This window comes from Nyctibius grandis, chromosome 22 (assembly GCF_013368605.1).
Source record: "Nyctibius grandis isolate bNycGra1 chromosome 22, bNycGra1.pri, whole genome shotgun sequence".
Taxonomy (NCBI): Eukaryota; Metazoa; Chordata; class Aves; order Nyctibiiformes; family Nyctibiidae; genus Nyctibius; species Nyctibius grandis.
Genome location: NC_090679.1, coordinates 4922320 through 4948579, shown reverse-complemented (window position 1 = coordinate 4948579; position 26260 = coordinate 4922320). Strand labels below are relative to the sequence as shown.

Here is a 26260-nt window from a genome sequence, read left to right as displayed (position 1 = left end):
CACTCACTGATGAAGGGTATCAACCATGCATGTCACTGAGATCGTTTGCTCTCCAAGAACATTTTCAAAGGGCTGACTCTTCTTGTCTTGTCCCAGTCTGTGCCAGGTGTACTTTGAAATATGGAAGCATGCAATGAGGACACTCTCTCTCCTGCAGATGCCTGAACAGAAATCCAGGGAAATTAAAGACCTCGTTCTGTACAATACATATCACCACACATCCCTACAGTGTAGGGGAACTCTGAACGTGGTGTTTGACCTTTTTCAATACAGATTAGTGGACAACATGGAGGCCCGATAACAGTGATGCCTGATCTCTATGAACATCAAATAGAAAGTGTGCAAATATGGTCAGCAACTGTATTTTACAGGTATTTTACAGAGAACTGCAGTTGGGTGGACACCTGCAAGAAGACAGCAGAAAAGCAAAGAGATGTTGACCCCCAGGACCACTGAGGTACCCAGTTTTCAGGCTCACTACATCCCACACGGGGGGGAACTGTGTAATGTTATCCAATTTCCTAGAACAAACTTCCTTTCCTTAATAAAGAAATGGTCACTCTAAAAAACAAACAGTGGCATTTATTCGATTCAAAATAGACAACAGAATCAGGACGGTTTATAAGGACAAAGGTGACAGGAAAGGAAAACCAACCAAATTTAGTTTTCTCATTTCCAAAACCAAATTCAACAGGCTTTACAGATCTGGCAAACTTCCAACTGTTGTGAAGACCAATGACGATCAACTCAACACAGGAGAAGGAATCGCTGGGATTCTCCAGCTTTGCTCTTACGCCACATGGTTTTTCTTGGTGATACATTTACCTTCATACTCCCCCCACTCCCTCACGCATTGATTAATTCTTAACTAATTCAAAAGAAAATACCACTTTCTCCTCCTAAAGCAGCAGTTGGCCTCAACTCTTTAGAGGTGCTAATAACTTTCTGGTAGGCCAAGTGCCATTCCCTGGTCTTGACTAAACTATTAATGTGCTGTAAACTCAGGGTGAAAATATGCTTTTGAATTTGGTAAGGCAAAGTTTAGTACTTCCATACACTGTGCTTATATTTAAGAGACATATCAACAAATAAACTGTCCTGAAGCGTGTAGATAAATGCATGAGGCTCACTGACACTTCTCAACTCAGACCAAATACAACAAAAAACAATCACTTTGGGGCAACCATCTCTGAGAGATACAGAGACAGACATCCAGAAGATCTACAAAAACTATACAGAATTAGGAAATCATGTTTTGTCATGATGGTTGCATCATAATGGCAATTTATTCACCTGCTAAACTGTTTATGGCTCTAACAAGCAGGGAGAGATGAAATATCACAGATCTATACAGAGAAAAATTATGAAGATCTGTACACTGTGGTAACAGCGGGAGATGGTTACAGCAAGAAATGAGCTACTGATGAGATATTTGAATGCACAAAAGACAACACACCCGGCCATGGAATGGAATAGATGTATCCTCTCTTAAGGCTCATTTGCTTAGGAAAAGAAAAAATGTAAATGGATTGAATTGTGGGGTTAAAGGCAGTTGGGAGCAAGTTGAAAGCAGGAAAAAGCAGCTGTTTTACATGCATGAGTCCATCTGGAATTGAAGAATTTACCTGTCGTCTGAGACTTCACAGACAGGCTGCCTTACAGCCACACTTCCAGCCACAAGACACAGCACTTGGCTTGGTGTAGAGTAGTTGTCTTTTCACTGTCAAACATTTTCCCAATAGCAAAATACCTCATTTATTGAGAGCAAAGCGCTGGTGATCCAGACACTCATAACAGCTTGAGTGGCACGAGTGAATGTGTAGGTACGCTCAGTGTTTTCCATTTTTACAGGAAATAACACGATGACTGAACTAGAAAGCAGATGGGCAGTAATCTGATAGTTTTCAAACATCATAGATGCATATCTGTTGGTTGTACGGATGTTGCCAGTGCTTTGGCATACAGGAGACAGCGGCACAGAAAACATTTTCTTGCATATGCTATTTTCCACCGTTTTTAGTAGTGATAATTTCAGACAACAAAGATGACAAGAAGAGATGCTGAAAAAAAGATCTGAAAGACAGGAACCCACTTGAAGACAAAGCTGAGCTAGCAGGATTAGCGAAGCTAACAAAACCAGAGCCTACCTGATTTTGTATTACTGAGGGGAGTTTATGTTCTCCATCAGAAAGGAAGGCTCTATGACAAGATGCATAGCGTTCTTATTATGTCTTAAGATCATGAGAGAAAGTTGCACCAGGAACACAAGGTGCCAGTTTCATTCTCCTCAGAAGACCAGAAGTGATGCTGTGAACTTAATATATGTTATCCCAATATAGGAAGCCTTTTTGTCCTCCAAAACTTTGGTGTAAACCTGGTCCCCTTGTGAATAGGACTAAAGTTCTGTAAAATCTAAACTATGCTCGAGAAGGCCACAGATATTTGCAATTTTCCATAGCCACAAACACCAGAAAAAGTGCTTGAGAACAAAGCAGATTTGTCTCTGAGTTTGGCAAGAACTCAGCTGTGCCTGTGTTCATGACGTGGCACTTAATATACACCTGTGCTCTAATAAGGCATTATTTTTAAAGCCTGTGTATTCCTCAATATATAAATGACTACTGAGCATTCAACTTCCACCTCAGGGAATACAATGTTTGAAGAAGAGATGGTGAAATAGGGTTCCAATATAAAGCTTCAATTTTTACATAAATTACTTAATAGGGATCTTAAGAAATGTTTTGTCTTTCAGACATTTCTTGTTGCCAGAACCATGCTGTGGCCTTCATAAATAGGTGGGTTTGTTGCACCACTTTCCATCATCAGTACAAGCATCAGCAGTACAGAGAAACGAGAAACTCAGGCAGAATTCTTTTGTCAGGATTTTTTTCTGACACAAGGGAGACATTGTTATGGGAAAAAGAACACTGAGAAATAATGTAAAACAGTGCAAGACAAAACCAAATCTCCAGAAAACAATCAAAAAAAGCCCTGTTTTTCTGCTCCATAATCTGTTTCACAATAAATTTAAACCTTTTAACTCCAAAGCACTAAGCATCTCCACTTCAGGTGGTAAGTAATTTGGTTCCAGATAGCAGTTTTGTTTCAGGGGAGATAAGCTGCTTTCTCAGCTACGGAATTGCAGCAGAAAACCAAGAGCAGCCTGAGGTTTCACCTGCGTTTTTACTGAAGTTGGTTACTTTAGATTTCAACTTAAGGTTACAGGCTAAAACATCCCCCCTGCTGCATTACTGCTCCCGCAATGCCCACGAGACTGGTATCAGTATGATTTTTCACTTAGAAAGGCCTCAGGGAGCTGACTGGCATTTCAAGGACCAAAATGGCTGAGCCTGCTTAGAGGAGATTTAAAGCACTCTGTTCTTCAGCATCTTGCATCATGTCGCTGCTTTCAAGACCATGCCTGCCAAATATACAAATCTACAGTAGGAAAAGCATGAAATTATGACTCTATGGCTAAAGCTGATCAAACAGTTCAATCAACTAAACACAGAAGTCATATTTCATTTCATTCCATTCAAAATCAGAGAAGTCTTTGTACATGAACACGAGCACAATCAGTTCCCGGGCCCATGGACACTTGGAGAATTACAGCAAAAGAAAAAGTGCAGTAAACAGAACTACGGTTAAACTACCATTGCTGCTTTATCCGGGCTAGTGAGTACCATTTAACTTCCAGAACTGTAAGGTTTAAAGAAGAACAGGCATGCCTTTAATCTTACAGCCTTTATTTTCTTCCCCTCCCAACCACATTAGCAATTTCTTTTGCAAAAGTGCCCAACAAACTCAATTCATCATTAAAAATACGTTTTAGGTCACATCACACTCACTGAAATATCCTGCATTGTGCTTTGCCTCATCAAGTAGGCAAGACTGAAATTGCAGGTGCCCCCTGCACCCTGCAAGTTTCCTCCACTAATCCCAGGACCCCAAACAAATACATCTGAGAATATGTTTTAAAATGTATTTTTAAATGTGTTACAGCTCTGCACTCCATTTCCCGAAGAACAGCGCAAAGACCCCAAACAAGCAGAATTCTATTTAAAAAGAAACGTAGCTCAGCCTTTATAAATACTGATTTGATATTAAACATAAGAAATAAACTTACTCATTTTTCATACTAAAATTGCAAATATCTCAAAGGTAGGAATCCTCTCCACCTCTTCACTCTGCTCAATTTCCTTGGTGCTCTTCCACTGCTGGTATCCCAATAACCTGCCTGATCAACAGACTAATCCCCTAATCCTTCCCACATTCATCCAAGAGCAGTAAGTTCTGCCTTGTTCCCCTTCTCTACTAAAACAATGACAAGGAGGATTTCAACGTCAACATCAAGGTATAAATCACACACTAAAGGCTGTCACAATAGACTCCAAAGTGTGATACCACAATCAATCCTCAGAGCACAGCCCACCAGGTGAGCTGGAGTAGACGCTTCCCGTAACAATTCTCCTTCCCATGAAGGACTCCCACACATACACACTTCCCAATACTCCTTGTTTCACAGCCTACCAAGGTCTAAATCAACACTGCAGCTTCCTATAGACACCACACAAACGAGTTGTTACTGAAGGTAACTGCCAATCCTAGTCTGCTGGGGTTTTAGGATTCGTTTTGTTTTAAGGCAGCATATTTTCCTTCATATATCGTCATTAGCCTGAGGGCAACAAAGGAATACTACTCATTATGTGAGGCTTACAGAAGAGGTATATTTTTCAAAATGAAATTCTAAAGCCTGATTAAAGCTACCACAGTGCTGGGTTCTGAGATATGCTGGGGCAAACAATGGCTATATACAGACAGCATTTTCAAAAACAGTCAGTTTTAACTTACCTCCTAAAACCCTCAGCATCATTTCTGCAGCCAACGTAAGGACCAGATGACCTGAATATTAATTTTGACTTCAGTGGATCTGCAGAAGGTTATTTTTTGCATATTTCTTTAAATTGGAGCTTCTTTCTAAAATGCTGCTTATAACTTAGACTACATCAGATGTTTATTTTTAAGGCTTTATTTTTGATTTGTCAGTATTCATATTCACATCTAGTAACTTTTTATCTGCTTACATCTAAAAGATGTCTTGAAAGAGGCATTTATACACTTCAAAGAGAAATGCTGAAACACAAGCCTGCTTTTCATTGCACAAGACGCGACGGATGATATTTGCACATCCAACCCCTCTTCCATTAATAGTTTCAGAGTTCCTTAAAATAAGAGAGCTACTACACAGCCTTGCTACATTACAGCGTATTTATTCCATTGATAGCGTGCAATGTGCCTGGTTCAAAGTGATGCTTATCGCTCTTGGAGGCAATGAATAAATTGTTTAAGGAGTGTGGAGACTGGTCCTTGTGCAGAGCTCCCCAAGCAAAGGCTGATGAGGGCATCTAAGGAATACGGAGGGGGAATACAGCTGGGTACCTAAGGTATGAGCTCAGTACGTCGTCTATGAAAAGGCACGGAAGTATCGCATGTCATGACAGAGTCGATGGTACACACATGCATTAGAGGCTGGTAACTGCTGCAGAGGAGAAGAATCTGCTCACCCAGGTTTTGGAAACCAAACTGATTTCAAAAGCCAAAAATGGAAAGTTGGTATCAAAAGGCTTCGAAAGTGTCAAACTTAACATGTAACCCTTCTGTGGGGAATTACTGATTCTATACCTAGTGCAGGATGCAAGCTAAGGTAGAAAAGTGGTGGTCAGAAGGCGTTCAAGAGTGGATGTGAATGCATATTGAGGATGTTAGGTCAAGTACGTCCGAAGAGATGGGTGAGCATGACCAAAACCACTGTAATCTTTCAGAAGAAAAAAGTACAGCAGCTACTACATCTAGTAACACATTTTGCTACCACCTCATATCTCAGCTTCACTCCAGAAGTGAGGCGCTCACCAGCATGGGAAAATACTCCCTTGGTATTTCATCCTCAAAATGGTAGTGGTGACGTATCTGTAAAGAACATATGGCCCCTTTTCTCAGTTGACAAAAAACCTCCTAACATCAGTCAACAGAAGTGGAAATGAAAGGAAAAAAGCCAAGTGTAAGAAGTTTCTTAGCATTCACATAAAATTTTGCTGCCTGATCTGAACAGTAATTGCAATCAGATAACCAAGCGCATAAAATCTAGAGTGGTGCAGAACTAATCAATGTGTGTGAGGACAGTGAGTAGCTTGTACAGTGTCCAGCTGAAATATAAAAAAAACTATATTTGGAAAGTGAACAATTTTAAGCTTTACAAACGACTGCAAGAGAACGTGCCTCGTGCACCATTTTTGGTCTATTGATCGTCAATATCTGTCCTGCAATCAGCATTACAATAGCACCGACCTGAACGGATACCACAACATGGGTGTACAGAAATATTGCAAAAAGGTTTTTGTTACTGGTACATGAATAGGAATCAGAGATTAGGACAACGGAATCCTTCATAGCATGGACTTCTAAAGAAGCCACAGTTTGATTTACACAGACAACACTTCAAAAGAAAGCCAACACCAGAATTTCACAAGAGGTGAATTTAACTGTTCCTGGAGATAATGGGAGAAGAAAAGAGAGGAAGAAAAATTCAAAGTCAATAATTTTCAACTCTGACACAACAAACATGACACCATCTCAATGGAGTCTGCTCATTCCAATGCAAGGAAGCTTGCAAGGTTAAGAGGCTTCTTACTGCTAGCAGGAGTTGTCACAGAGCAAGGGTTGGGTAGGAAGCAGAGCATGCCAGTCCAATAGCAGTATCTTACTGACTTATAGCAAGATCCTATTGCCACGTGATTAATAAAAGATAATCAGTTCTGAACGGTCCACAAAGTAAGCTTTTCAGCGTGTGACCTGTTAACTTGGCTCTGTTCAAGAGGAGGCACTGAAATTTTTCTATCTGGGAATCTATTGTAACTAGAGAACCCATTTAAATGATCAACGAAAAAAATATTATAAAAAGCTGTATTACCCTTTAGAATATCAGTAACATGAATATTTCATATTATCTCTACCCAGTCTTGGTTTAAGAATGAACCAGAGAAACAGTAGCCTGCATCATAACCCTCAATAACACATATTTGTTCTGTGGCATTCACATCGGACATAACCAGAAAGATCACATGGTGTCTGCAGAGCCACATCGAACTGCAGTTATGTTATCCCTTCCATTTTCATTTTAATTTAAAGTATTAGAGCTCAAAAATAAAGACAACACTCTGACCTTGTTAACAGGCTGGGACAGCTTGAAGAAGGCTTACTTTGTTCACTTACATTCCCAACTGCACAGTTCAAACAGACCGATCCAGACTTACCTGCAAGAAAACAGAATACAAATTTTGGGTTACAGCTTCAAACTTCACAAAAATCTGTCACTGAGAAGTGTAAATAAATAATGGATCCCTGAAAAATTTCACAGTTCTTAGAGTTAAAATAACTTTTTGCAGTATAATAAATCATTTATTTGACTGTACTTTTTTCCTAGCCCTTAAATAATTGAGAGCCTTTTTCATCCTGATAATTTAATTACAAAAGGTTGCATTGCCAAAGGGCAAAACATAATATCTGTTGACTTTCTTCATATTACAAAGTACTGTTTTGTTTGTTCATATAGTCTTGCCCCACTCCCAGCTTTCCCTTCCCCTGCTGCTTCACAACCCAACAGAGTATTTCAGCACTGCTTAAACATGACTGAGCGCGACGATGAGCAGATTAGGAAAGATGGGTTTTGCACACTTTTAATTGAGCTTTTAAATAGAAGGAGGGTAATGAGCCACCAGACACATGGTGAACTTCTGTCCCTACAATGGAAGCAAGTGCCTGGACTTCAAACTATCTAGTGGAGTCAGCTGAGCTTTTATAGCAAGGTCCTTACAGCAGTGTCCCACCAGTTTTCTTTACAGAAGGAAATTTGGGTGAAAACTGTTTGAGAGAAACATTTTTTTCCATTTGCCAAAGCACAGTAAATTCATTAACAGTGGTTTAATAAGCACCATGAGAAGGGCCTCTCCCACGATGAGTGGCAGGCTGCCATTTCCAACTCGGAGTGCTCCATGCGGTACATCCCACCCTGGCTTCCATAGCTTTCTAACACCACTGGCTGCCCAAGGCATCGAGATGACCTAGACACCAAACCACAGCAGGCTCCTTTAGAAACCCCAAGGATGATCACAACAGAAACGGCCATCCCACGTGTAAGGTCTCCCCAGCCCTTCACACTGCAGCCCCAGCCGCTGCAATAAGCTTTCTCTAGCGCAAGCAACACTGGAGCCGCTGTGCAGCTCCCACCCAGCAGCACTGGGGTTGCACCCACCACTGCACATCCCTGAAGAGACTCTATTCACAGTAAGCCCTGACTAAGGAGATGTTTTGCTGTCCCAGTGTCGGTGCATTTCGACAGCTCTGTGGGAAAGATCAGCCTGTTTTTCAGAGACTGGAAGATGGAGACTTTCCTACTATGTTTCCACCAGTACACAGGATCTGACTATCTGGAGTGGGTTTGTCTCCCCATGGCAGATGGGCATGCCTGGTCTCCTTTCTTCTCCTCCTTCTCCTCCCCAGGAGGCAAGCCCTGCAGGGACGCAGGAGAGAATCCACAATTTTTCAGCTCAGAATTGGTGGGGGAAGACAGGTGCCTGACATGGGGGTGTGTCTCAGTGGGAGTAGTAGGATCTGCCAGAAGCCACCACCGAGGGGACAGCAATCCCGTCACTGAAATGAGAAAGTACAGGTAGTCCAAGAAATGCTCCTCAGCTGAAAACTCAACATTTACATAAAAAGTTCCCAAAACAAAATGACTTCCAGGCTCAGCGCTCTGCCCCTGAGATTTTATTACAGCCCCACGCACCCGGTACTCAGTATGTTAGAAAGCAGGAGTGACGTTGCTTGCCAGGTACATGTTACATGGTGCACTCCAAGGGTGTTTTCACTCCTAGTTCCTCTGCTTTGGCTGATTGTGGAAAATAATTACTGCCATCATCTGCCATAAGGAAGGTGGTAAAAAGGAAGATCTACTTCTGCTGCAGCTGCGTCCCTCAGGAATGCAAACATGGCTTTCTGGGAGCCCTGCTAGTAGGAGTCTGGAGCAGAGGTATGGAGAACCGCAGGGACCTAAAGGGCAGCATCCTCTGCTGCACAGTGATACATTGGACTCCTCCGTCATGTGGCTCTATTGCAAATAGCAAACTCCCACTTAGCTGTGAGAGGAGAAGCAAGAAAACCTCAAGGAATCTTGAAGTGGAATTTCTGTGTTGTGCTATAGCCATTAATGCACTTCAGAAGAGTTGGTCTAAAGCTAAGTTAAAAAGTGGGTGGTTTAAAGTTAAGGATCTCAGCTACTACTTTTTGATACTAGAATCACTGGCACCCTGAACATGTGGACCTCCTCATTTTGCATATACTGGGGCTGCTGAAGTTATTGAGCTAAACCACTCAGTTTCTATTTTTACTTTAATAGCTTTGCATAGAGAGCCTCCTAAAACCATGCCTAGCCAGCTATGGAAAGCCAGCTGTTCAGCTAACATGGCATGACAATGAAAATAATTTTTTATAAAAAAATTTAGGACAAAGAGTACACTACTTTGATTGGAGTGGATGGAAAGTAGAGCCAATCAGACCAACACTGATATCTGGTTATACACTATCCTTCTGCTATGAAGACAGCAACTTAATGCAACTGTTTGTGGAAATGTTGGCATAAACTGATAAGCAATTTACTAATAAAGACAAGCCTACAGAAGCCCGTGATACCTGACATTACTTTGTCCGTCCTCCATTGAAAATATTGTTTCACGTTTTTCTCTTGTGCACTTCCAGGGTATTTTTGCTTCATTAAATTCTGCAGAAATTGTAAGATTCAGCATGCCAACAAGTACATGGACTGGCTGCTGACACTACACAGGAGACAATCTGTTGGTGATTTTGCTTATAATATATAAAACAAATATTATCTGCCATTTTATGAAAAGGGGAATGCAAACCTTATAACCTCAAGAAGAATTTAATGGCCTAACAAGCTTGTTCCCAAGTTCCTGCTGTGTATCTTCTCACCATTGCTTTCAGAGCACGTGTGTGGGGCCATATTCTGGTTGGCAGTTGCTGTGCAACTTGTATTTCTATTACATTTCTGTCTTACATTAACACAGAAAGCAACACCCGTGCAAGAACCCACAAAGCAAAGTGGGGTTTGGAAAGTGGAGCAAAACTATAAGCATATGCAAATCACTCCAGCAAAGGAGCTCAGGGAGGGTGTTGTGGTTGAAAGAGCTCTTTGAGACACAGACAGAAGCAAACAGAAAAGCATGTTTATATCTCTCTGCTAGACACTCAAGAAATAAAAAAAAAAAAAAAAAGAGAAAAAAATAAGATGAAATAATAACAGGCTAAGCCTTCTGTCTCCATTTGGTGATAACTCGTTGTTTCCTCCATTATAAGAGCTGAAATCTTTATCTAAGCACAGGAGATACACATATACACAGACAGAAAAATAACTAACTTCATTCCCTGCTATACAAAACCTGGTACTAGGAGGCTCTGCCAATGTTGCCTAGACAAATACTGAGTAGTAACTACAGCACAGTAGGAGGATAGGAGATGGGATACTTTTTTTGACCAGATGGACACTCAATTCTGAATATTATGGAAAAGGACATCTGCATCAGCTGATATGAAAAACAAAATCTATCTAGAGATAATTCAGAAAGCACTGGAAATGCTTCCCTAACGTGATACAAAACTTTCTTGCTATTTAGGATAGGTAGCCTTAGTTAAAGAGATACAGAAGGACTTCAGATTATCAGCCAATAAAAATATATTTCTATGCTATCAGAAGCATCTGAAATAATCAACCTCTCAGAAGCTGCCAAATCAGGTAATTCAAATGCAAATGCTACCTGCTACAACGCGGTAACTCCGTGCCCTCGAGATCTTGGCAGGTGCAGTAGCACAAGGGCAGCTGGAAGGGAGACCACTCCTTCACTCAGCAGCCCGGAGCTCCCCAGGTGTGAGGAGGCTCTGCCTGTTGGCCCAGCTAGCAGAGACTTGCCACGTGCTTCTGAGGTGACTTTGGGTAGGTCTCGCTTGCCAAAACTACCACCACCTCAGTGCTCCATCCACGACGGAGACAGCACTGCCCTGTCCCGAGCGGCATTCTGAGGCAGTCAGCTCAGTGCTGAATGAAAGGTAAACGCAAAGAAATTTCCCTTGTTCTTTTGCCCTCTCCAACCATCAGTTCAGTTCTATTTATCTACTATAAAATTTTACCGCTACACTGCAGATTCGGGCACTAACGACAAGAGGCTGCTGGAAGAGGCCTGTCGGAGCCGCAGGGGCTGGCACAGTCTGTCCAAGAGGTTACCTGTGGGCTGAGCTGGGCTGAGACGTCAACAGCACCCCTGAGTGTACCAGCCTCCAGGACTGTATCTAAACACTGCTGGAGGACCCAAGCCAAAGAAACAACTGGGAAGGTGTCCTGGTTTCCTGGGGTTAAAATTTATAGACTCCAGTTTCTGTTCCATGTTGTTTCAGTCTGTGGCCAGCCATGGTGATCAAGGCCCTCAGCAGTTAAATGCAGGGCAGCTGCCCCAGGCTGGCCCACAGGTGTGTTCTATAGCACTGACATCAAGTTCACTGTAAGAGGGAGGGAGGACTCTTCCTGCTCTCCTCTCCTCCCTCTTTCTCATTCTCTGTTATTGCTATTCCTGGAGCAACTTGCTGCAACTCTGTAGCTAAGTATAATTTTGTGTGTTTTGTGTTAGCATTTATATTGGTTTCTTTATTTTATTAAATCTGTTCACCTTTAACCCACGAGTCTCCCTCCTTTTCCCAATTCCCTTTCTCGGTTGGGAAAGGGACATTGGGTGAGAGAACAGCTGTTATTGTTTAGCCCGGGTTGCAAACTAAGTCAGAAGGAAAAGCCGATATAAATGTGTAAAGGCTCTTATCCCCACCTGGTGGCACGGATATAATTGTCAAGAAACCAAAGCAGAGAGCCCGCAGTCAGCCTTAGCTGGGAAATACCATGTTCTTCAAATTGCATTTCAGTCTTAATAGAATAGAAACACACTATTCAGTAGCTGTCAAACGCTGACAATTAATGGCAGATACAGTTAAAACACCCTCAGATTCCTGGCGCCCGAACACGGTGAAGGCTTTAGCAATGTTTCAACGAGCAAAGCGCCGAGGCAGCTGTCAGGGTTTGGATGCTGGCAGGATCCTGCTGCCCTCTGCTGTCACTGCTTCGGAGGGACAGACACCCTGCCAGCCCAGGAATACTGCAGGAGACAGAAAAAGAGTGATAACGATACAAATTTAGGTTTATCTCCACGAGGAATTCTCCTCCTTCCCTGGTGAATAAATGACTCCAGTTTGTGCTTTACTGACTTTGCACATGAACACTCAACGTTTCAACGGGACTATTTGGGCAATCCTACTATAACCTTATGTTGCTGTACAAATAAACTTTGATGTTTGTATGTACAATCCTTGAAAACCCTTGTCCTCCTTCCCACAGAACTTTGCATTTGTGGCCCAGTCCTCAATACACACACAACAGCGAATACGCCTCAGCGGGTGATAACGGAGACAAATGTGAGATGGGTTTCTAGCGCACGCCCTGGTCCGCGCCGCCTGGAGCAGGAGCGGAGGCAGCCCGCTCGCCCAGCCCCACGCAGGGTGCTGTTAGCTGCCAGCACCCCGCAGGGACTCACTGAGGGGTGCTCTGTCCCTGTGCAGGGCCAGGCAGCAGTGGGCTCAGTGTAGGCAGCAGCAGGTAGCCATCAGAGAGAGGAATGTGGAAGCAAGAGCCAAGGAAGCAGCAGGCAGGAACAGTCAGGGCCTCACTCTTCTTTGTTGTTTTGTTTTATTTATTTCCCCAACCCCCAGCCAACACACCCCCAGATAATGGCAGGAAACAGCTAAAAGGCAGAGAGCTCAGCCCCCACGTACCTCTGGGTGCCACCAAGCTGGAGCAGCCAAGACTGGCTGGCCTGAGGCCCAGGGAGATGCCAGCTCCAGCCAAGAGCATCCTTTAAGACATATTTCATACCACAACCTTGCCAGGCGCAAAGTCAGAGCATTTAAAACTTCCATTCAAATGAAGTCAATGTGTGCTAAACATGCAAATATAGTCATAGGCATTCCATCTTATTTGCATTATGGAATTTCTGCCCTTAAAAGTAACCCTGGCAATGGGGTGCTGAGAGGTGGTAAGAGCATCCCAGTGCCTGTCCCAGCCACAAGAACACCTCCTGGACCATGTTTGTCCCTGGCAGTAGCAGGATTTAAGGCAGAGCCTCTTCTAGTGAGTACAGAAGGATAACAGTCACGGAGAGGAAAGGACGAGGCTAAAAGATAAGAGGGGTATAGGAGAGTATAATGAAATGTAAGAAGTGTTGGTGTGATGTGGATGTGTACTAGCTCAGGCTGCAAGAAAGGATAGCTCTTGAAAGTGAGGAGATAGGAAGAAGACAAAGATATGAAGTCCAGGCTGAGAAGAGTAAGTATAGCAAGAGGCCGTTTGTGCCAGCAGCTGGCAGCACCCGCAGGGTCCCTTTGTGGCTTTTGCTCCTTTTATCTAGCACAGCACTGGAATGACATCCACATCGGGACAATTAAAAATATTTGTTGGGCCCTTACTGAGGAGTATCCTGAAGAGCTTTCTTCTCTCTTTTTGGGAGAATGGAAGGTTATGTGAGGTAAGACAAGACAAGGTGCTTAAACACCTTTCGGAGTAAGTTACCAAACATTTGCCAGTGGCATAGGCAGGCACCAGACCTCCAGACCACAGAAATAATAAATAGTCAAACTGCAGTTACTGCACAGTCAAGTTAATGATCCAGAGCCCCCAGATACCCGCTGCCCATCTGTTGTAAGCTCAGAACAAGGCAGCAGGGATCACCACCCAGCAAATCCCAGCTTTTCCACAGGCACAGCAAAGCAGCTTCTTCCTTGCCTGACTCCCTTGGAATTAACTATTCACAACTTACAGGAAATTAAGGAAATTTTGTCGTTTATGTCTGACCTCTAACACAGCCAATGAACTAAACAGCTTTAGCTTTGAGGGCACTCTGGGGAGCAGGAATGGAGAGAAAACATCCTGGAGTGCAGGAACTATCCAGTTTAAAGGGCACAGACGGTGTGACAAACGCACAGTTCATCTTAGCATTACTGACAGCCCACTGCACCAAAGGCAAATTGTCGTAGGGCAAATACTACAGGATGGGTTATATTCCACATGGTTTACCCCATTTATAGAAGCATTCAGGCATATAGGTAGTCCCATCTCTTTTCAGAGCGCTCAAGGATATACTTAGTTTTCTAGCTGATGAGAGCTAAGCACATGCCTAATTACTGATTTGAAAAAGGTCTGGAGATGCTGCAGTGATGGATAACACAGAAAACCCTAAGTGAAAGCAAGATCTTCTGAAAAGTGAGTGGCTAAATTGAATGAGCTACACCCCTTGTAACTGCCAGGTCAGAACATTTTGCAGACTACCCATCCGTAAATTAACACGTCAAGCAAAGCCATACAGCTCCTCGCTTTATGGTATTAAAGGCTCTCCGTAATATTGCTTTTATTCAACTAACCTGACACACAAACCAAGTCTTTTCATTATCAGCCAACAATTTACAACCAGTAGAGACGTGACTGGAGACTGCAGTCCCTGGAAACGTTATCTTTTCACCCTTTCCTTACTCCAGGGAAACTCCTCCTTCTTGGAGGGGATAGGGGCGAAGGAGGAGGGACTATACCAAAGGAAACTCCCTACAAGCCTAGTGAAATCCATATAATCGAACTGTGCCTGCAACACCATTTTTGTGTCACCATCAAACATTACAGTATGAAAAACTTCATAAAAGCACGAAGATGTGTCTGGGGAGCTCCGGAGATGGAGCCCCTGGGGTCTTTGGCTGTACCAAAGAATAGACGGGGCAAGGCCAAAGCTGTAACACTAGCTTTGCTTTTACTCTAGTCCTCCTCTCACAATATTATATGGCAACAATTGCTTTTACAGAAGACCCAACAATGTGACTCTCTGTTACAGATGTGAGAAAAAGAGTTAACGGTACATTTTGACTAATCATTCTCAGACATTATTTTTGCAATATGCAACTAAGACTCAGTCACAGAGGCAAGAAAGAAAAACTATTTACCTGATGATTTTCATGTTGTTTTTTAAAAAATATTTTTTTATAATGAACAATTAAAAAAAAAAAAAAAGGAAAACAACAAAATAAACCCCCACAACTTGTTTCCCTTACCCAGATACCAAGTGCAGCCCAATCTACAGTGATGTTTGTTCTTCTGAGAGAGTGGGAACCCCTCCTTTGAGTACATTGCTCCTTTGGTTTTGTATGATGGTTAAAAAAGGCTTAATAAGCAGCCTGAGATTTCTTAGCACCATTTTTTCATTTCCCGTGTTATCACAGGCAGTTGGCATAGCAGCTGATAATCTTCACAGACTGAGAGAAACATTTTTACAGAGAGACTTACAGGAACTACCTATCTCCAGTGAATTCATTTCCACTTCGAGTTTTCTACAGTCGCAAAGGCCGTCCCCATTTCACACCCCTGGGCGGCTCAGATGATGTAAAGTGTTCTGTCATAACAGCATCAAAGTGAGAAAAAGTATTAAATCCTCTCTAGGGTACGTAGATGTTTAAAGTTCAGGAGTTTGCAGTAAACGTGAAGCTCCTGGGGTTTTAATTTCCTTTTAAGTCAGTGTGCAGTAGCTAAGTCATTCCCTGATTTTAAGTGGTTTGTACAGCCTCATTTCAGTAAGATTACTTTACAACACACTATAGATACAATTTCAGGAACCAAACACCGAGGCCATCCTGGTGCTCCTCACTCACAACCAGTGTAAGGCACCCGGTGTCCATCTCTGAAAGACCCTCAATAAAGAGGAAAAACTGGACAAACCTGCCACTAGAATAAGTCTTATGGCTCCTAATAGAGCTGCTGGGACACTGCCACTCTGGTTCTTCGGGTCAGCATTGGAGAACCTTAAACTCCAACAAAGCTGCCCCTGCAAACTAGGGCAACAGCCCTGTCTAATTCCAGGTGGTGAGAAGAGCAGAGACTGCTTCCTTCCTTCTCCAGGGTCAGTGTCACAGCCGGCAGTAGATGCCCTGCTTCTCTTGTTCCACATCCCACAGCATGTCCAGCCATGTCACAAGACCTTCTTACAGACACACAGATTCCCAGAGCCTGATAGCTGATCTTTGGGTGCTGATTTCCATAAGCTATAGGTATAAATACCTCTGTCTCTCCTTGGATTTTACCTCCAGGTACATCCATTTTTCTCTCCTGAGAAGGCAGCTATTGCAGTGGTCAGTAGCTTTCACTCAGAAGTCCTGCCTTTTGCAGGGGTCTCTGTTGTGATGACATGAGGAAGCACCCCAATGAGTCCCTGCTTCCCAGCAGTGTTGGAAGTGCCCATACTCTATCAGAAACAGAAACCAGCCCGTGCTGCAAGAAAGATCACTGCATGTGTTTAAGAAGAACGGATGAGCATTCTTTAGCTAAGCTGAGGTCTCTGTAGCTCGCACAGGAGCAAGAAGTAAAGCTCTCTTATCTGAGCTACATTTACCCCAAGGACTGGCTAGGTTATGCACAGACACCAGCACTGCCATCTCTGCAGAGCTGTTGCCTTTGGAGAAGAGCAGCACCCTGCTCAGATAATTCCTTTCATTTCAGAGAAAAAAGGTTAGTAGCAGACTAAAAGCATATTTTTCTTTATGTACAGGATGCATTATCTTAGTCTGCTGAACTGAATCATAGGCTGCTAAGTGCTCTTGGCATCCATATCGGTGGGTACAGCTCCATGCATGAATTACAGTGGTTTGTACTGGCAAAGGCGGGCAGAGGGGGGACTGGAATTGGGGGCATTAGTCACAGTGGAAAAATAGCACTGTGAGACGTGATTGTCTCTCGCACATTTTGAGGAACACGCATTGAACTACTGGTCGTTACTTTTCAGTGGGAGGTATTTCTACTTTTCTGCCTCCGAAGCAAGCTGTTTAATGCTATGCAGAGCCTTTCGCTTAAGTCCAACCAAATTTTAAATGCAAATACCTGAAATAGGATTTATATAAAATAGAAGCATAAGGATTTGCATGTTGAATACCTCTGAAACAAGCAGAGCTAAATATAGAGATCTGGATACAGCCTTTAAACTTAAAATCCTGTTTCAGGTGCTAAGCATAGAGTGATATCTCTCCATAGGGGCAAGAGAGTGTATGCAACACTGGTGATCTGGTATCACTCATTAAGAACTGTCACTTCATATTAAGAATGAGGTAGTCAAAACAACTGTTATTTTAAGCACAGTCCTATATTATTCTATAAGGTCTGTGGGAGTAGAGCTAGGCCTACACTGATTCCAGATCAATATTTGCATGGCAAGAAAAGAACCTGTGAGAACAGAGGAAAAAATGAGACAACCCGTTTCTGTAGGGTTAGAGATACATTCAGCTAAAGCAAATTAAGGAGAATCATTCCCAGCGGCAGTTTAAGATGAAGATGAATGCTGCTGATCCCCGCTTTGGGCAGACTAGTGCACAGAAGCCTACGTAGAAATCCTCTCAAATCCAAGGGGGCCAGCCACACATTTCTGCCACAAACCACCCTGTTACAGAAGTGTCCCCTGAGTCTCCAATGGCCAGGGACTGTCCCTGCCCCAGCACCAGAAGGTATCTCTTCCTCTCACACGAGCTCCTGAAGCAGCCTGGGTGGTCAAGCAGATGCTTATCCTGATGCCTTCGGGATATTTGGAAGCAACGTGCCGCTGTCCTGGGCTCTGCATGAGCAGTCAAGCGCCTCAGTTATAAGCATCGCTACAGCCATAGCAACAGACCTCTCCCATTACTTCAAAATCACCCTTCACTCAAGTCAGTTATCTTAAAAATATAAAATATGTATTTAGACCACACAAAATATGCACAGTTAGAAAAAAAGTCGCAAAGACACAGGTGCTAAAAAGGAAAGGAAAATAACACTTGAGCTACTTCCCACGCCGCATACTCAGAAACCTGCCTTTCTTTCTCATTCATCAGCCCCAGAACTGGAGGCACTTACCTCGCCCCTGGGGTCCCGGCTTGTCCTGGCCAGGAGCCTGGACATGCCATACTCCGTCCCTTCTCAGGGTTTGATTGAGTTGTCACCCAAACATCCCCAGGGTTCCTGAGCCTTCAGTACCCCAGGAAGCAGTTTCAAAACTCCTCCCTCCACAAGAACTGTCCTCCCTTCTTCAGCAATAAGAATATCCCTTTGGCAGACAGTCATCAAGTGCAGAGTCCCCACCTCCTAGTACATTTCTACTACATCAAGGGACAGAGTTTCTTTCTCATGCCATGAGGCAACAAATAAGTCTCTGCAGAAAACCTTTTCATACACTGAATTTATACTTTGCATCAACATGTAAATTGAAACCATAGTTGGCATTTAATGTACGCAGCTCATCGCTAGCTCTTGATTGAGATCACACAGAGGCAATCAACAGCTCTGGGAGGGAATGGATTTGAGATGACCCCTGTCAGGTCCTTCACTACCATTTACATGTGAATGCAAAACACACAGCCTCATCAGCAAACACTTTCCCAGTTGAAGCTATTCAGATGGTCTGTTTTGGGAAGTATTCTCTGACCTGCTGTAATCAGGCAGAGGCAATGCTCATTTGTGAGTATTTCAAGCAGACACTGAGCTGCTGGGATGGATAAAACCTTCCTATCACAGCTGATGCAGAAGGGAAACACCAATCCAGCCACACAGGATGAATCCTACATAGTGTTTTCCAAAGCTTTCCAGGTAGATCTGGGTGGGTCTGCGCTCCTCCTTTGTGAGCCGCCTCGTGGAGAGCCAGGCTCGAATGGGAAATGTTGCCAAATTAATTCTGTGATGCTGTGGATGATACTACAAGCTACACACGTTATTGAGCTCTATTAATTTCTGCTGTACCTGACCTGCAGCTGAGGAATGTTGCTTACCGGGCTGGGAATAGCCGGTTTGTTGGATCTATAAAATATTGTTACTTAAACAATTCAGAGAGCTCCTCTGACACAATTTCTCTTTCCCCTGAAGGGTTTTCTTTCTAACTGGAGTTACTGATCCCTTTGGCTTTAGACAGGAAATAATCACTGCATTAGCAACTACCAAAATGGTCTTCAGTCCCTAGAGTCTACTCCCTCACACGTCATTGATTTGAATTTTTTAAGCTGGGAATGTTGTTAAACTTTTTTCTGATAAAAAGCACAGTAATGTGCAATGTATTTTACATTTGACTTGTTGATCTGAAGTTTCAAAGTGTGCGTGTATTACTTTTCAAGCATGTCTCAATCAATTCCTGCTAAATTCTGCTGCAAAGCAGTGCTACTTTATTTAATACGGAGGAAAACTCAATCAGTTCACAATGGACATATCCAGCTCCGACGTGCTGGGTTTGCTTTCTTAAACCTGCTGCAACAGAGAGGCTCATAGCAGCTCATGGGTCGATGTTAGATTCCCATTAGTGTCCGCTCCTTTATGGAGACGTCTGACTTCAGATGGCAGCTCTACCAAAAGATCGTATAGTACCTGGTCAAATTTGGAATTTCCCACACAGTGCACTGCAACATTAAATATCTGTATTTGCCATTTAAATACAAAATAATCACTCCTGAAGTTGTATCATGGTGCTTCTACTTTCACGTGTTAATCTAAGCCAGGCTTCACTGCCCACTGATACAATCACAACAGCCTGCTCTGAAGTAAACACATTATTTACTCTTATTCAACCCAGACGTGGAATAGGAGCTGTGTTTAACTGGTGACACCAACAGGCACTACCAAACCTTGCGTGCTGTTTCCAAGCCCTGGAATGCAGTAGCCCCTGCCCAGCGTTATCCTCAATACAGCGCCAGAGCCAGGAGAAATACGGATCTGTTTGATAAATGTACCTATAACGCACATCTTACCAGATACTGCAATACCTTTATATCAATAAAGGTCGAAGCTGTTGGTGTCAGCACAACTCAGCAGAGTGTCCAAGTGTGTCTCTGGATGCCTCAGTGTGCCGCCGGGTTGCAGGATGCAGCTGGATGCACTGGGGGGGGGTGCAGTGCCTACATTACCCCTTTAGCAAATCCATCCTGCTTGGATTTGGTTCTGATGCAGGACCAGAACACAACAAAAGGGTTCTGCCAGTCTGCCTACAGCATTAAACCAGCTCTCAGTGTTCTCTGACGAGTGTCACAAATCTAAACCAAGAAGATATTCAATGGTTTGATCTCTTTGTAGGAAATAACATTTAAATTTTTTAACATGCCTTTGTAAAATGGTGATGTTATCTGTCCAAAGTGAATTTAACAGGCAGCTGAGGCATAACGGAGAATCAAATTGTCTTTATTATTGGCAATCAAAGCTACATTGAGAACAGATTCCCAGACAGCTAATCAGATGAAAGCAAGGGTTCTCATTCAAGGATTACTAGGATAGTACTAGGGGTGCAGAGCACGGCATATTCTCATCTTGGGGGGGATGAATCTCACAGATGTCCCACTATAAAACTGCACACACACCCCCCTCCTTTGGGAAATGATTGTCTTAACGGTGTGACTCGCTGGAATGCCTGTGTACAACTGCTGGTGCTCGTGGCACAAGCTCGCTCTGGGAGCTACCTGCTGGATTTCAGGTAGGGCCTAGGAACCTGAAACTGTCCCATCGCAGTTTATCACTGTGCCAGTATTGAAAGGACAAAGGAGGGAAACACTTCTCATGTGGAAAGCAGAGAGCTTTCCAGCAGAGTCCCCTGCCTGTTTTTAAGACTGCATACATTTTCACTGATGTTACTGAAAAGTTTTGCTCTAACCTACCAGCACACAACTCTGTGAATCCATGACATTTGCATTGAAAACATCCCACTTCAAAAATGTGTGATTGGGGCGCTAATGAAGTGCTCTCTTGAGCTGCAACCTCATTTATGGAGAACACGAATCCACTCAAAATGGCTTAGCTTTCACAAGAACCTCCATGACCTCCATAGTAATTGCAAATTTATAAAGCAATTTAAGAAAATGTTATTTGCAGGACATGACTGCCTCGGCAGCATCAACACTAAACTACAGCAAGGGCTCAGGAGGTTCATAACTAGCCCAGGTTCAGCATATCTGGCTCAAGCTATCTCTTCTAGTTTTGACGACCAGTACTGGCTGAGTCGGTGTAGTTCAAAGACTAGCAATAACTATGGTTTTTAAAGAACTGTCCTAGCAAGATTATTTACCCGTTTACTGATGTTCTCAGATTCAGAAAATTGACCACAAATTTCCAGTCTCCATATTGTATGTGGGAAGTAATGTGAACTTTTTGAGTATAGACTGGTCAAACTGAATTCCTGGTGAAAGAGTGCTGAGCTGGTTACAGTACAAGCCTCCAGCTCTTCAAATGTTGATATCTGAATATTCTTTATGATTGATTCTGAAACAGAAGCTTTTCCTACATGTGGTGTAATGAAACAACTTGAACATTAGCAGCAGGTGCCGTGTATTACTGTGATGCCTCTACTGTGATGCTGCACAGATGTCTTGAAGTGACATAAACCCATTTCTGAAGACTTTTTAAACTACTTGTCTGAATCCAGTGAGGAAATGGGAAGGATGTTCATTTTCCTTCAGGTCTTTTTTTTTTTGCCCAACTCAAAGTGATCAAAGATTAAAATCTCTGCATCTAATGAAGGAGGAACAAGGAAATTAAGCCAGCTATCCTATTACTGCTGTTAGCCTCAGGTTTCTTGGGCTCAGTCATCTCTTTCCAAAATGAAATACAATTGTGATCCTCAGAAAAGTTCCAAAGATTCCCTTTGAGCTTCACATAGGGTGCAGAGCATTGAAACTTTCATAATCACTATGCAAGAGAGATGGTTTTTGTCCTCAGCTATCTTAATCCTCTCTTATTCTGAACCCTTATTAGACAGAATATAACATATAAAGGACTTTTAAAGCTTTGGGCAACTCTTCAGAATTACTTGATCAGTTTAACTTCTGGAAAGTCTATGCAATACATCAGCAGGCTCTAGGAGCTGGAAGATAAGTGGTGATCCCCATGGGTAGAAGTCACCCAGAAGCATATGGGTTTAAAGCTTGTTTTTAAACAAGATGTTTTAAAATCTTGCTACTTGGTTAAGCACTGCACAATTTGTAGCGAGGGCCTTTGTGAAGATGTAGCAGGATATAAACATTTATTCCAAGCATAGAGGAATGGTCACTATCAAAAATACTGCCTTTACATGCAATTAAATGACCTTTCTGCTCTTGTGTTACTCAACAAATTGCATAGCAACCACAAGGATGAGTCACGGTTCATAATATTATATACAACATTCTCTAAATTATTTAGTCAAAATGACTCCGCACTGAGCGTTCTTAGAATCATCCTCAGCCACGTGGTTCTTATACGCAGTAGTTTGATGAGGAGATCATACAGCTAGAAAGCAACCCCATAACCCAACAGACGTGTGCTCAAACTCTGTTTTTAAAAATTAAAGAACCTGACAGTAACTTGCTTCGTCTCTGCAGGCTCTTTAGACCTTCCTATGCAATTAAATACAGTTACATCCTGCTATGAAAAAATACATATTGGTATAAAAAAATCCTGTTGAAAGGCTACTGCCCCTGATTAAACCTACAGGGCTTTTAAAGGCTAAGACCTAACCTCAGCTCCTCTCCACTCACCAGCTTCAACGAGAAGCTTGCAGTAACATTAATCAGCATGAAATAATAAGGCTGTGAGAGGCAGCGTGTGATTTCTTTATTTCATCTTAATTATAATTTAAAATTTTAATGTCAAAAATTTGACAAGTGTTGGAGCAAGAAGAATTATTGCCTCAACAGCAGTTAAGGTCAGGCTGAGAAATGTGCTCAATCCCAAAGAAAAGCAATGAATTTGTCCTGTACCAGCAATTCAAATCGTTCTGCTGGCTGCTGTTGACAGCAAATGGGCTGGTTCAGAAGCCCAACACTCCTTCCAAAACATGTCTTTCTGGTCTCCAGCCAGAAGTAGACCCTACCACAGGGCCAATTTTAGCAAATGCCAGGCTTTTGGGAAAGGAGCATCTGACCCCACCGAAAGGAACTATGCTGCTATAACACAAGCAGCTATAATTAGGTTGCGTTGCGTGGACATGCTCCTGCAGCAGGTCATGACATTGGTCCTGCTGCTAAGGAAGAGGCAGGGAAGGCGCTCCCAGACCTGGCAGTGGGATTTTCTCTCTGATTCCTGACCTCACTCAGCTGGAGAGCAAGTCCAAACAGAGGTCTTATCCCTAAAGCGTTAGACTGGAGATGTCTCGCTCCCAGTGGGAGGGCATGCCAGCCCGTGACCCTGCCTGGGCAGTGAGGACAGCACAGCCTCATGTTTGGGTTATTCCCAGGACTTGGGCTCTCATCCCTCTGACCGCATAAGACCATCACATGTGGGTGAAGCTGTGTTCCCTAAAACATGGCATACTCTGACAGCATGGCCTAAGGCCACTACTGCTTCTTGGACACTTGGGGGGACCAAGAGCCAGTGTCACACTGTCTCCTTTTCTCACCTGCAGCACATCACACTCCCTAAGCAATGTATAACGTCTTACAAAACCTCTTATTTTGACCGTAAAGATTCCAGGCCAGAGTTAATGCAAGCCCACATCCACTCGCTTGACAGGCTTCAGAACAGTAAATAAATTCCTAAAATACAGGGCTCAGATTATACAGGACATGTTAGGCTGTTGGGAGGAAAGACCAGGCAGTATTGATCCGAGAGATGTAAAAGAATTAGTAGAAATTAAACTGAAGACTAGAATGAGTCACTATCTAGGTAAATGGTTTTCTTGAGAAGATCATCGCAGCTTTCTAAAGGGGAAATAATGCCTGACATTATTAGAGACATGACAGAGGCTATCCACAGAGGAGGATTCCCCCAAAGACAATCTGTAAACTACTAAAAGAAAGAAAACAGTCATATGATGGCAAGTCTCTTTGCACAGCAGAAAAGATTTCAATTCCTTTGGGCAGCAGATCTGTTTTCCATATAATAGCACCTTTTCGAAATGAATTTTTATAGGCAGGGTGATTAATAATATAGGCTGGAGTAGAGCAGCACTGTTCCCTGGTAGCGCTAAATGAGCAGCTGCCACAGTAGACAGGCATTACTGCATGTACTTAACCAGAGCTAATAAATGGGATTTTTAAGAACAAACCTTCTCATAGTGAGTTCTTTCAAGAATTAATACAAGCAGGAAAACACTCTGTTAACTCAATTAGTCATAACTGTGTACAGAATTGCACTGCATTTATACCACTAACATAAGAACAACAGCCCTTGCTTTGATGGAAACAGGGTTTATATCACGAGAGCTGGTATGATGCCAGGCAGGGAGAAGTAAAGCTAGCGGATGCAGCAGGATACCTGTCTGGCAGAAACTAGGAGCAGGACTTCAGATTGGTTCCGCAAGACCAGCAGACTCACAAATAAGCTCATTTTCCATCTCAGCAGTAACCTAAAACATGTTTTTGGCAGTGCCACCAACATCACCATGAGGCTGCGTTAATAAGGTTTCCAACCATTTGACATATATCATGTACTTCCTTAATTCTTGCTTATACTTATGTTAAGGAGCTAATTACACAATTTGCATTGAAATCTATTAAGAAATGGCAGAGTCATAGTGAAAAATCACTGTTCCTCTTTTAACACTGCCACAACGCAGGCTGCCATTTCATAAGGTGAACCAAAGTGCAGGGCTGCAAAGATCTGGCACTCAAGGGAGAGGACAAGCCCAGATTATTCTAACACAGCCAATTGTCCCCAGGCTGGTGTCAGGTCTGCCTTCAGCATCACCACCTGAGGAGCAACAGTGGGAACATGGACCTCTCCATCAAGTTAGACTTTCAGCACAAGGGATGCGCACCTGCTTCAGGCTGTAAGTGGATATGTGGATTATGGACGTGAGGTTGAAAAAACAGAATTAGACTGGAGTGAATGTTATAATGAGTAATTTGAGTGTCTCATTGAATTAATGAATAGTTGAGATTAGAAGGGACCTCTGGAGCCAAAGTACTTAATGGAGGACTAACTGGCATAGGTGTATTTGTTTTCCACACAGCAAAATCCCCCCCTAACAGTTTAACTTCAATGTATAGCGAACCGATGGGTTTGTTTCCCAAAGACAAATATTTCTCCTCTGAATACAATCATAGAATCACAGACTGGTTTGGGTTGGAAGGGACCTTAAAGACCATCTAGTTCCAACCCCCCTGCCACGGGCAGGGACACCTTCCACCAGACCAGGTTGCTCCAAGCCCCATCCAACCTGGCCTTGAACACTGCCAGGGAGGGGGCAGCCACAGCTTCTCTGGGCAACCTGGGCCAGGGTCTCACCACCCTCACAGGAAAGAAATTGAGAATTTCACAGTCAAACTCAGAATCAAAACTCAGCCCAGACTATAAAGCCTACGTGCTCACCCTCCAATTCAGCCAGCCCAAACGTGGCTGCAGCCTCCCTGCCCGTGTCTCTAACAGCCTGAAGGCAGCTGGCAGCAAGTCCTGCATACAGGGCTGACGCGAGCCCGATGACACCCCTCACCCGGCCACCGCTGCTGCTGCTGCAGGGCCCTCACCCTAACAGCACTGGTTTGCAGGAACGTGCTGCGCGTACAGCTCTAGCTCAGGGACGGCCCCAGACCTGCTATGGATAAACCGGAGAGAAAAAGCTGTGGAAAGTTTGTAAAGGAACAGATCATGTCTGCACACATCTACGAAGATCTGTTTTTAAAGGCTTTTCTCAATACCTTGCTTCAGAAAAACATCATCTTGTGATCACAAAAGATTTTGCCATTCTGACCCTTTGTACTTTAAATAAATACTCTTCCAGGTGAGAGTCTTCCACTACCCCTTAATTGAGACATTTGAAACTTAAATAGCCAGCTTTGCCCAGCTGGATATAGGGACTGTGACTAACAACAAACGCAACGGTGCACAGGGTCCGGCCTTTAAAGCCGCAGCAGAGGAAGTGTGCGTTGGTACAACAGCAGGTCCCACACTAGATTGAGGAGCTCAACACGTGATACTGAGCCCTCACCATTTGAGAATGCCTTCTGAAAGAGGACAACACAACGGAATAACCATCTGCTGGTTTGTGCTCTTCTCCTCGTTGTTTGCTGTTCAATGAGTAAATGCAGCCTCCTACTGTACAACCTGGGGGGAATTTGGAGCAAGTTGTCCTGCAGATATCATCGAACTGACACAGAAAAT

General features: G+C 43.3%; 1 protein-coding gene across 2 annotated transcripts in view; it reads right to left on the bottom strand.

The window, feature by feature from the left end:
- Positions 1-26260, bottom strand: part of KCNIP1 (potassium voltage-gated channel interacting protein 1) — a 259487-nt gene that overhangs the window by 122736 nt on the left and 110491 nt on the right. The window lies entirely within an intron of this gene.